We start from the raw sequence: 13,265 nt of genomic DNA on the forward strand, positions 1-13,265 counted from the left end.
CAGCTCTTCACCCCGGCCCTGGCCCAGCCGCTTCCCAGCAGAGCCTGGCTGTTCCTTGAACTTTCAGTGTTGGTTCGATTTCCTCCAGTGGTACCACATGCTGCTGTGCTAACAGAGCACGTGGTCCGGCCAAACAAAGGAACATGTGTGCTGCAAACCATCCCCCTATCACGGGAGCGCCAGCCTCGCCAGAAGAGGGCCCGGCCCGCGCGCTATGATTTTTCACTGCAGTTGAAACACCCCATAAGCTCTCAGGAAGCGGCGGGGGTGGGGGAGCGGCCAGAGAGAGGGGCTGCCTCTCCGCGGCTTCCATCACCGCCCTGGAAATAGCAGCCGAACGCGCACGGCCCGGCCAGGCTTCCCTCAAACTGCTAAGATTTCATTTCACCTCCGACAGGCTGCTTGGGGACTCGCTGTTAAAAGGTCGCTCTCCCGGGATGCTGTCAGGGGGAGGGGGCCCGGGACTGTACACAGCTGTCAAAACGTCTCAGACAGGAGGCTCAGGCACATCCGCACGAGCCTGTCTCAGGCTGCGGGGCACACGCGGAGCGCCTCAAACCTATCAGTGTAATGGCGAGCGGTAATTGCATTAGGATTAGTTATCTCCTGCGCTCTGCTCATTAGCCCGGAGGATGGCTCGCATCCAGCGAGAGGGTGGCACAGGGAGAGGGAGAGGATGTGCGCCTAACAGGTCGTGATAATGAAAGACTTGCTCTCCTAGAGTTTGCTTCTCCCTCCTCCCTACCCTCCTGGCCCCCCTACTCTCCTCCTCTGTCTTCCTCTAAACCTCATTTCCTGACTTTTTCCTGAAGGTCTTATGAAATGCGCAATTTAGGAAGATTACAATGAAAAAAAATCTAGACTGGCTGGAGGTGGGGGAGGGATGCTGCGGAGGGCACAGGGCCGGGCGGCCTGAGTCAAAGGCAGGGAGAGAAGCGGTTGGCGTTTTCTGATGCCAAAGCCAGTGGCACGAGAATGCCTAGGTGCTTTTTCCGGGGGACCTGAGATGTTTTAACTTCCTTCCCTGTGCGATGCCTAGGACTACGGTGAAAGGGAGAGGTGGCAATTTCCAGGGGATCTGGATCCTGAGGAGTCCCACCTTCGATTGTGTGGGCTCTCTGGCCTCACCCACCCGTGCCGAGCTGGTTGTTCCCTGCGCGGTGCTCGCTCCCCAGCTCTCCGGCTGACTTGATTATAGAAGCACATAGAGGAGGTGTTTCATGTGTACTCCGGGAACAGGGGCCCAGTCATTTTATTCTTCACCGCACCTAGCGCACTGTGTGCCGTACAGAAAGTGCTCCAAAATGTGTGACGGATAATAATAGTCACGAGCGAGAGGCACCATGATCCACAACTCAGCTTTCGGGCAGACAGACTTACTAGCAATGTGACCAAAGACAGGGAATCTAACTTCTCCAAACGTTTGTTAATTTACCCGTAGGCTTATTCACACGTGTGGAAATCACCCCAAATGGAGCTTAACGCGTAGTAGGTGCTTAATAGACGTTCCTGCGTCTCTACATCTTGCTTTATTCACCCTTAAAATAGGGATTAAAAAAACGTCTTTGATGTCTCAGGAGGAGGTAATTAACGTTCTCTTAACCCATCTGAAAGGGCCAATAGAGTACAAAGTTGTTTTATAATTAAGAAATGTATCAAACCCTGTGCAGGACTAATTGCTGTGCAAATTTGATTGAGGCCTGTGAGGACAAAATTGCCTTTAATGGGTTGCCGCGTAGGGGACTCTTTAATATTCTTCAGGGAAGTTCCAGCGCTCGAGTCTCCGCCTCAGAGATTGCATCACCAACCTTAGGAGCACTACTCAATGGTTTAGAGTGAATACGCCAGGGCTTAGCTCAAATAATTATTTTGAAACTGGAAGGTTTATTGAGAGTTCAGGGTTCAGATTTAGAAATGTCAGAAAGAGAGTTTTATTTGTTTCCATTGCACGCAATGAATTGCCCTTTAAATAATGAAGCAATGAAAATACCAGGGACCACATCCTCCAGTGCATTGCCAAGTGCTGAAGTCGGCCCAGTGAGACTCAGGAGGATCGGGACATTTACGATTTCCATGAAACCATCGACCCAGAGGGAGTGTGGTGGGAACACACCCGTCACCAAGTCTAGCCGCTAAACTTTTCAACTTCTGTAGTAGGATGGGAATACTTGGTAATGCGTGTCATTGGGCACCTGGGCCAATACTTTGGAGAGGTGGCAACTGAGAGAAGCTTCTAGAACATTATGTGTGGATTCCATTTATTTATAGGGAACAGAAATATTCTCCCTTTGACAGTAAGGCCAAATGTTTGTATTCAAGTTGGGCTGAGTGGGAATGGAGGGTGTCATGGGCTCCCTTCCTTCTGGCCTGGGGCCACAACTTCTGCTTCTCACAGGTGAATCCTAACCAAGGGTCATCCTAAGGACTGGCGTGGCTAAGCCTTGGGGTCAAATCTTTCTCCTCCATCCACAGAGCCTCACAACACCAAAGTCTTTTTCCCTTCTTACACCTCGTTCTCTCTCTGTCTCGTCTCCACCCTCTCTAGATAAGAGATTTCCCTCTGTGCCTCTCATGCCAATTCATCCAGGTTTTTCCTTGACTTCATTACGCTGCCTCTATGGGGGGGGTGGGGGGGGGGCGTGGGAGTGGGGTATTTGTCCCTTCATTGTCATTTTACTGCTCAGTATCTATTTCTTTGTTCCTTGGTCCTTTACTTTGTTTACTTCTGCTTTCAGTCCTAGTCCAGCCTTCTTGATATTGAAAATAAATCTTCCTTTGAGTTTGCTCTTTCTTTCTAGGTCTCTCTCTCCTTTTTCTGCTGTCTTATTTATCTATATCTACTATCTCCACTGTGACATTATCCATCATCCCTTTATCCCCTGAAGCCTGACTTTGCCTCCCTTAGTCTACTGACTACCAAGGTCAGTGGCCCATTCTGACCCCACCCTCCTTTGTTTATCAATCTTGCCTTAAGACTCTCCAGGCATATGTCATGGGGCACTTCTCTAAGTCTTTTCCAAATTTCTCTGAGTTTTCCTCATCTAATTTTCCAGGTCTCCCTTCTTCTCTCTCCCCAAATATATGCATGCCTCAATAATCAGAGCTGACACTTATTGAGTTCTTATTGTGTATTTTAATCTTCCCATCAACCCTGTAAACCAGATACATTATTTCATTTTTAGAGGAAGAACGAGGCTAAGATAGCTGTAAGTGTCAAATCCTGGTCTGCTCTGTCTGACTTGAGTCCAAGCACTTAACCAGGCAGCTCTAATACCCAAGGTTTGGTTCTCTGATCTCAATTATCTGTTCTTCTCCCATTGACATGAAAATCTCACATGTCTCTGTGTCCCACCAGATCTCACACCCAAATGGACGGTACTGATTAGCTGACCGCGCTCCCTCCTTCCTGCTCTCCTTGACTTCTGTATCAAACCACCATTTTCCCAGGACCAAGGCCTGACCCCTAGAATCCTTTTCTCTTTTCCTAGCTCACCTTGCTCAACCCATTGTCTTAGCAGACACTAGGCCTTCAGCATATTTCTTTTATGATATCTGTTGAATATCTTTTTACTCCATTCACACTACTGTCCCCTTAGTATAGACAGGTAAATGGCTCCTTGTTGGGACTCACCCAGTACCCTAATATCCTCTTACCTCTCTTCCTGCTGTTGGTTGCTGCCCAGCTCACTCTGTTCATCATGGCCAGAAAAATCTTCTGAAGATATTTCTTTCACATACACACAGTTTTGCTCTAAGAACTTTAATGATTTCTCTGTACCTGCAATAAAATTGATACTTCCTAACTTGTAACTCAAGGATCTCTATCTTCTGGTCCCCAACTTTTCATTCTACATCACCTCAGTACTTGTAAACAACCCCTTAGCTTTGTTTTCATTCATTCATTCATCGATATCCTGCTTTTTGCTAAAAAGGCCTTAAGACACCTGCTGCAACCTCACCTGCATGAACCTGGGGCAGTGGCATCATGGTGCACATAGTTTGCAAGCACATGAGCTGTGGACCTGGATTCACAGTCCAGCTCCGCATTTGTTAGCTGGCAGAGCTTGAGCAAGTCACCTCATTTCTGTCTTCCTTTTCTTATCTGTATAATGAGGAGACGTCTTGAAGTTTAACTAAGAAAATAGATGTAAAGTTGGTGACAAGCAGAAGATGTTCAACAAATAGTGGATATGATTAGTCCCTTGGATTTCCCCAATGTGCATGATGCTTTTCTGATTCTGTGCCTTTGGTTATGACATCCCTTATGGAATTGCCCTCTTCTATGTCTGCACTGATCCAAATTCCCCCAGCTCTTCCAAGTACACTCATCTCATTGCCTCAGTGAAATCTTCCCCCTTGGAAGAGGGTTTTTCTAAGCTAATTTTGGCACTTAGCCCTGGTACCATGTAAATCACCCTCAATTATAGACTGTCTCGTGTCACCCTCTACTGGCTCCAGACCTTTATTCCCGCTCAGCCAACCACCTTGGGACCGCCTTTGAAAGCGTCCGCACCTGGGATGGAGGGAGATGGGGAGGCCCTGTGGAAATGTGAGGCGGATAGAACAATGGAGTCCAGGGAGACGGAAGTAAGTGTATTAAACAGGAAGGGTCAGGAGAGTGTCAGACATCCCCTTTCTTTCTTCCTTTCCGCCTTTCTTGGGCAAAATAAGTAGTGCATTTAACTGATATCTTCAACAAGCACAATCGAAGGATGTGATGGGAACAACATAAAGTTTTGTTTTATTTTAAATGAAACTTTATTTTGTCTCTCACTGCTCATTCAAAATTTACTCAGTGAAGATAAAGTTTTCCTGCCCCTGGATATGGTGTGTCCGGCAATTTGAAAAAACTGTTTCTTTGTTAAGATATAATTTATGTACAATAGTATGCACAGATCATCAGTGTTGAGTTAGAGGGCTTCAGTAATTCTATATACGTGTGAAACCACCTCCCCAAAACAAGATATGAAATATTTCCATTACCCCAGAAAATGCCCTCATTCCTCATTCCTCTTCCCAGTTATTTCCTTTCCCACCATCTCTAACCCCATCCCCACTGCCTGCCAGACACAACCACCATCCTGGTTTCTCTCACAATAGGTTAGTTTTGCCTGTTCCCAACTTCATATAAAGGGAGTCATACAGTGTGTGCTCCTTTGTGTCTGTCTTCTTCGGCTCCACATAATGATTTTAAGATCCATCCATGTGGTTGCCTGTTTCAGTAGTGTGAGTGTTCCTTTTTATTGTGTATTTTATTTTTTATTGTGTAGTTCTGTTTTATTTCTAAGAAGTATTCTACTGTACGAATATACTGCAATCTGTTTATCCATTCACCTGTTGACTGACACTTGGTTGTTTCCAGATTTTGGCAACTGTGAGTAAGGCTGTGATTGATATCCTTGTGCAAGTATTTTTGTGGACACATGTCTTTATTTATTTTGGGTGAATCCCAGGAGTAGAATTGCTGGGTTGTGGGGCAGATGAACGTGTGATGAGGAACACACCATTGGGAAGGTGGGCTGCAGAGCAGCAGAACTGTGTGGCCAAAGGAGTCACTTTCTCAGGTGCTCCATTTCACTCTTAGTTTTCTATGAGGTTTCCTTTCAAATTCTGTTGTAAGCTGAATCCTCAAGTTGCCACCCATTTGTCCACTTTCATTAAATATTTACAGAGTCTCATAAGGATCTGGGTGATTAGTGAACTTGAATTTGTTTTACAGAGTGGTCTCTGATTTATTTATACCGGTATTTTTTAAGGAGTTGAAGTGCTGTAGAGACATTCCTACACTTCTTAATACCTCTATAAAGCAAAGATAGATCAAAGATGCCCATTTTACAGCTAGAGAAATTGAGGCACGGGGTGGCAGCAGGGAGGGCAAGAATTTCTCTGCAGAGTAGATGCATCTGAAATGTCCCAGTGTTAATCTGCACCACCCAGGCTGAGATGTTCACTACAGAGCAAGTGGGCACCCGGCATGACAGGCCAAAAGGTCCCTTTGTGTGTATGTGCTGTAACCCGCTCCACCACATCCCTCAGCTCTCCATCACAGAACTAACACCACTTCCCTGGGGGGCATTTCACTCTGGTGCTAGTAACCCCCTTGGGATACATTCCAGATGTAGGATATTTGGCTGAAAAATATTATAGCTGAGGTCCACAGCATTACCACAGCAGTTATGACCTCACTGGTACTTATAAACAAAGAGCAACTTGGTCTTGTCTATATTTAGACGAAAAACTTCTCAGGAAATTAGCCAAAGTGTTGGGAGAGGACGGTGGGGGATTCGCTGGTGGGAGAGAGAATGGCATCAGGCCATGTGATGGTTAATTTTATGGGTCAATTCGACTGGGTCCAGGGTGCCCAGATAGCTAGTAAAATGTTGTTCCGGGTGTGAACCTGAGGGTGTTTTTGGATGAGATTAACATTTGAGCCAGTAGACTGAGTAAATCTGCCCTCCCTAAAGTGGGTGGGTCTCATCCAATCAGTTGAAGGCCTGAACAGAACAGAAAGACTGACCCTCCTACAGTAAGATGGGACTCCTCCTGCATGACCACTTTGAGCTGGAACATTGGTCTTTTCCTGCCTTTTAACTTGAACTCCAATGAAAACACTGGATCTTCTTGGGTCTTGAGTCTGCCAACTTTTGAACTGAAACTGCACCATTCGCTCTCCTGAATGTCTAGCTTGCTGACTGCAGAACTTGCGCCTTCTCAACCTCCATAGTCAGGTGAACCAATTCATTTTTATCACTTATGTGTTTCCTATTGGTTCTGTTTCTCTGGAGAACACTGGCTAATACAAGCCATTCTAGGAGAAGAAGGGATTTCTGAAGTAAAAGAATTTTCACGCTGAGAAGGTTGGGCATAGGATCACTTCCACTGAACAAGAGTTATTTTTCTTTACAATTACTCATGCTCGTAAAGACTTTTCAAACTTGGTTAAGTATGCCTGAGTATTAAAAAGTGGTTATCTCTGAGTAGTGGAGATACACATGATTTTTATTATTTTTCTGTATATGTTTCTATATATATTTTCCAGATTTTCTGAAACTATTACTTCTTAAAATTAAATTTTTAATTTTGAGATAACTGTAGATTCATAAGCAGTTGTGAGAAACAGTACAGAGCAATCCCGTGTGCCCTTGGTTCATCTTCCTCCAGTGGTAACGTTGCAAAGCTGTAGCACAATATCACAACCAGGTTACCGGCACTGATATTGTCAAGATCCCATCACTCCAAGAATCTCTCATGCTGCCCTTTCATAGCCACACTCACTACCCTCCTGCTGCCACCTATCCTTAACCTCTGGCAACCACTGATGTATTCTTTGTTTCTGTAATTTTGTCGTATTAAGAATTTTTTAATTTTATTTTTATTTTTTCTGTGAGGAAGATGGTCCCTGAGCTAACATCCATGCCAGCCTTCCACTACTTTGTATATGGGATGCCACCACAGCGTGGCTTGATGAGCGGTGTGTAGGTCCGTGCCCAGGATCTGAAACCGTGAACCCTGGGCTGCCGAAGCGGAGCACACGAACTCAACCACTACGCCACCAGGCCGGCCCCAAGAGTATTTTTATTGAAGTGTAATTGACATACAATATTCTATTAGTTTCAGGTGTACATCACAGTGATTCAGTATTTATATACATTACGAAATGATCAATGTGATGTCTGGTTACCATGTGTCACCATATACAAAATTATTACAATGTTATTGATTATATTCCCTATGCTGTACAGTACATGCCCATGACTGATTTCTTTTATACTGGAAATTTGTACCTCTTCATCCCCTTCACCTATTTCGCCCAGCCTCTGACCCCCTTCCCTACTCTGGTAACCATCAGTTTGTTTCCTGTATCTATGAGTCTGCTCTGTTTTGTTTGTTCATTTGTTTTGTTTTTTTAGATTCCACATATGAGTGAAATCATATGGCATTTGTCTTTCTCTGGCTGACTTATTCCACTTAGCATAACACCCTCTGGGTCCATCCACATTGTTGCAATTAAGAGTTTCATATACATGGAATCATACAGTAGGTAATGCTCTGGAGATTCATGCATGTCGTGTGTATCAATAATTCATTCCTGTCTTATTGTTGAGTCGTATTCCGTGGCATGAATGTACCACAGGGTGTTTAACCATTCACCTACTGAAGGACATCTGGGTTCTTTCCAGTTTTTCACTATTGTTAATAAAGCTGCAACAATTGTGTCCATTTTTTGTGTGAATACAAATTGTCATTTCTCTAGGATAAATGCCCAGGAGTGCAATTTCTGGGTCATATGGTAGTTGTGTGTTTAGTTTTTAAAGAAACTACAAAACTCTTTTCCAGAGTGGCTGTACATTTTACATTTCTGTCAGCAGTGCATGAGTGATCCAGTTTTTCTGCATCCTCACCAGCATTTGGTGAGGTGTATGATACTATCTCATTGTGGTTTTAACTTGCCTTTCCCTAACGGCTAATATAGTTTCACGTGCTTGTTTGCCATCTATATATTCGCTTTAGTGAAATGTCTCTTTATGTCTTTTGCGCATTTTCTAACTGGATTGTTTTTTACTGTTGAGATTTGAGAGTTCTTTATATATTTTAGATATTAGTTCTTTGTTGGATATGTAGTTTCCAAATATTTTCTCCCACTCTGTAGCTTGTCTTTTTGTCCTCTTGGCAGGGACTTTCACAAAGCCAGGGTTTCTGATTTTGATAAAGTCCAATTTATCAGTTTTTCCTTTATAGATCGTGCTTTTGGTGTCAAGGCTAGGATCTCTTTGCCTAGCTCTAGGTGCCAAAGATCTTCTCCTATTGTTTTAAAAAAGTTTTATAATTTTGCTTTTAATGTTCAAGTCTGTGATCCATTTTTACTTAGTTTTTATTGAAAGATGAGACTTCGGTTGAGGTCCTCGTCCTTTCTCTTCCTCCTCCTCCTTCTCCTTCTCCTTGCCTATAGTTGTTCAATTGATCCAGCACTATTTGTTGAAAATCCAGTCTTTCCTCCATTGAGCTACTTTTGTGACTTTGTCAAAAATCAGCTGGGCTTATTTGCGTAAATCTATTTCTGGGTTCTTTATTCTGTTCTATTGATCTGTGTCTATCGCTCCACCAGTACCACACAGTCTTGACTACTGTAGCTATATAAAAAGTCTTGAAATCAGGTAAACTGAGTCTTCCTTTTTATTCCTCCTTGTCAAAATTGTTTTAGTTATTTTAGTTTGCCTTTCTGTAGGAATTTTAGAATAATCTTGTCTATATCTACAAAAAATCTTTCTAAACTTTTGATAGGAATTGTATTAAACCTGTATACAAACTTTGGGAGAAATCTGTCTCTTACTATGTTAAGTCTTCCAATCCATGAGCACAAGCTGTAATTCCATTTATTTAGATTTTCTTTGCTTTCTTTCATCGTTGTTTTGTAGTTGTGAGCATACAAGCCTGTACGTGTTTTGTTAGATTTACATGTGTTTAATTTTTTTTTTTCTGAGGAAGATCGGCCCTGAGCTAACATCTGTTGCCAATCTCTCTCTTTTTGCTCAAGGAAGATTGTCACTGAGCTAACATCTGTGCCAATCTTCATCTATTTTGCATATGGGATGCTGCCACAGCATGGCTTGATGAACGGTGTGTAGGTCCGTGCCCGGAATCTGAACCTGTGAACCCCGGGCTGCTGAAGTGGGGTGCACAAACTCAACCACTACCCCCTGTGCTGGCCCCAGTATTGATTTTTTTGACTGATTGTGAATGGTATTATAATTTCAGTATTCACATGTTCATTGCTAGTATATAGCAATAGAAAAACAAATTTATATATATAAAAAAATATAATTTATATATTTAATATATGTAAATTTATATATTTAATATATATATTTTATAATTGCTGAATCCTTTTTGATAATATTATGTTAAGGATTTTTGTGTTCATATTCTTGAGGGCTATTGGATTGTAGTTTTCTTTTTTTATACTGTCTGTGACTGATTTTGGGATCAGGGTAATATTAGCTTCATAAAATAAATAGTGGAATATTATCTTCTCTTCCATTTTCTGGAAGAGATTGTGTAGAATGATGTTGATTCTTTTTTAAGTGTTTGGGAGAATTCTCCAGTGAAATTACCTGGGCCCAGAGATTTGTTTTGGGGGAGTTTTATAGTTATGAATTCATTTTTCCTTAATAATTATAAGGATATTCAAATTTTCTGTTTCATGTTGGATGAGTCGTGGTAGTTTCTGTTTCTCAAGGAGTTGATCTGTTTCATCTAAGTTGTCAAATTTATGTGTGTAGTAAGTCTTGAAATCAGGGAATGTGAGTCCTCCAACTTTGTTCTTCTTTTTCAAGTTTGTTTTGGCTATTTGGGGTCCCTCAAGATTCCATATGAATGTTAGGATGGGTTTTTCTATTTCTGCAAAAAACATTGTTGGGGTTGTGATAGAGATTGCACTGAATTTGCAGATTGCTTTGAGTAATAGTGACATTTTAACAATATCAAGTCTTCCAATCCATGAATGTGGGACGTCTTTCCATTTATTCATCTCTAATTTCTTTCAGCAATGTTTTCATTGTATAAGTCTTTTACCTCCTTGGTTAAGTGAACTTCAAAGAATTTTATTCTTTTTGATGCTATTGTAAATAAAATTGTTTTCTTAATTTCATTTTTAGATTGTTCATTATTAGTGTACAGAAATGCAAGTGAGGGCCCGGCCCGGTAGCCAGTGGTTAAGTTCGCACATTCCACTTTGGCGGCCCGGAGTTAGCTGGTTCAGATCCCGGGTGCACACATGGCACTGCTTGGCATGCATGCTGTGGTAGGCATCCCACAGATAAGGCAGAGGAAGATGGGCACGGATGTTAGCTCAGGGCCAGTCTTCCTCAGGCGAAAAGAGGAGGATTGGCAGCAGTTAGCTCAGGGCTAATCTTCCTCAAAAAAAAAAAAAAAAAAAAGAAAGGAAACAAAAAGAAATGCAAGTGGTTTTTGTTTGTTGATTTTGTATCCTGCTGCTTTGCCAAATTCATTTATTAGCTCTAACAGTTTTGGTGTGAAATCTTTTTTTTTTTTTTTTTTTTTTTTGCTTTTTTTTTTTTTTTTATTAATGTTATGATAGATTACAACCTTGTGAGATTTCAGTTGTACATTTTTGTTAGTCATGTTGTGGGTACACCACTTCCCCCTCCGTACCCTCCCCCCACCCCCCCTTTTCCCTGGTAACCACCGATCAGATCTCCTTATCAATATGCTAATTTCCACCTATGAGTGGAGTCATATAGAGTTCGTCTTTCTCTGACTGACTTATTTCGCTTAACATAATGCCCTCGAGGTCCATCCACATTGTTGTGAATGGGCCAATTTCGTCTTTTTTTATGGCTGAGTAGTATTCCATTGTGTATATATACCACATCTTCTTTATCCAATCATCAGTTTCTGGGCATGTAGGCTGGTTCCACGTCTTGGCTATTGTAAATAATGCTGCGATGAACATAGGGGTGCAACGGACCCTTGAGATATCTGATATCAGGTTCTTAGGATAGATACCCAGTAATGGGATGGCTGGGTCATAGGGTATTTCTATTTTTAACTTTTTGAGAAATCTCCATACTGTTTTCCATAGTGGCTGTACCAGTTTGCATTCCCACCAACAGTGTATGAGGGTTCCTCTTTCTCCACACCCTCTCCAACATTTGTCGTTCTTGGTTTTGGATGTTTTTGCCAATCTAACGGGGGTAAGGTGATATCTTAGTGTAGTTTTGATTTGCATTTCCCTGATGATTAGCGATGATGAACATCTTTTCATGTGTCTATTGGCCATATTCATATCTTCTTTTGAGAAATGTCTGTTCATGTCCTCTGCCCATTTTTTGATCGGGTTGTTTGTTTTTTTGTTGTTAAGCAGTGTGAGTTCTTTGTATATTATGGAGATTAACCCTTTGTCGGATAAGTGGCTTGTAAATATTTTTTCCCAATTAGTGAGCTGTTTTTTTGTTTCAATCCTGTTTTCCCTTGCCTTGAAGAAGCTCTTTAGTCTGATGAAGTCCCATTTGTTTATTCTTTCTATTGTTTCCCTCAAATGAGGAGTTACAGTGTCCGAAAAGATTCTTTTGAAACTGATGTCAAAGAGTGTACTGCCTATATTCTCTTCCAAAAGACTTATTGTCTCAGGCCTAATCTTTAGGTCTTTGATCCATTTTGAGTTTATTTTGGTGTGTGGTGAAAAAGAATGGTCAATTTTCAATCTTTTGCATGTGGCTGTCCAGTTTTCCCAGCACCATTTGTTGAAGAGACTTTCTTTTCTCCATTGTAGGCCCTCTGCTCCTTTGTCGAAGATTAGCTGTCCATAGATGTGTGGTTTTATCTCTGGGCTTTCAATTCTGTTCCATTGATCTGTGGACCTGTTTTTGTACCAGTACCATGCTGTTTTGATCACTGTAGCTTTGTAGTATGTTTTGAAATCGGGGATTGTGATTCCGCCGGCTTTGTTTTTCTTGCTCAGGATTGCTTTAGCAATTCGCGGTCTTTTGTTGCCCCATATGAATTTTAGGATTGTTTGTTCAATTTCTGTGAAGAATGTTCTTGGGATTCTGATTGGGATAGCATTGAACCTGTATATTGCTTTAGGTAGTATGGACATTTTAACTATGTTTATTCTTCCAATCCATGTGCAAGGAATGTTTTTCCATCTCTTTATGTCATCGCCTATTTCTTTCAAGAAAGTCTTGTAGTTTTCATTGTATAGATCCTTCACTTCCTTGGTTAAGTTTATCCCAAGGTATTTTATTCTTTTCGTTGCGATTGTGAATGGGATAGAGTTCTTGAGTTCTTTTTCTGTTAGTTTATTGTTAGTGTATAGAAATGCTACTGATTTATGCACGTTAATTTTATACCCTGCTACTTTGCTGTAGTTGTTGATTATTTCTAATAGTTTTTCTGTGGATTCTTTGGGGTTTTCTATGTATAAGATCATGTCGTCTGCAAACAACGAGAGTTTTACTTCTTCGTTACCTATTTGGATTCCTTTTATTTCTTTTTCCTGCCGAATTGCTCTGGCCAGCACCTCCAGAACTATGTTGAATAGGAGTGGTGAAAGTGGGCACCCTTGTCTTGTTCCTGTCCTCAGAGGGATGGCTTTCAGCTTTTGTCCATTGAGTATGATGTTGGCTGTGGGTCTATCATATATGGCCTTTATTATGTTGAGGTACTTTCCTTCTATACCCATTTTACTGAGGGTTTTTATCATAAATGGGTGTTGGATCTTGTCAAATGCTTTCTCTGCATCT

The 13,265-nt window shown here is 41.8% G+C and overlaps 1 long non-coding RNA gene across 1 annotated transcript in view; it reads left to right on the forward strand.

The window, feature by feature from the left end:
- Nucleotides 1–229: 229 nt before the first annotated feature.
- Nucleotides 230–13,265, forward strand: part of LOC138925105 (uncharacterized) — a 52,726-nt gene continuing 39,690 nt past the window's right edge. The window contains exon 1 of the long non-coding RNA XR_011440812.1: nt 230–423. This is a non-coding gene — a long non-coding RNA (uncharacterized lncRNA). The remainder of the gene's footprint in view (nt 424–13,265) is intronic.

Source organism: Equus caballus, chromosome 7 (assembly GCF_041296265.1).
Source record: "Equus caballus isolate H_3958 breed thoroughbred chromosome 7, TB-T2T, whole genome shotgun sequence".
Classification (NCBI taxonomy): Eukaryota; Metazoa; Chordata; class Mammalia; order Perissodactyla; family Equidae; genus Equus; species Equus caballus.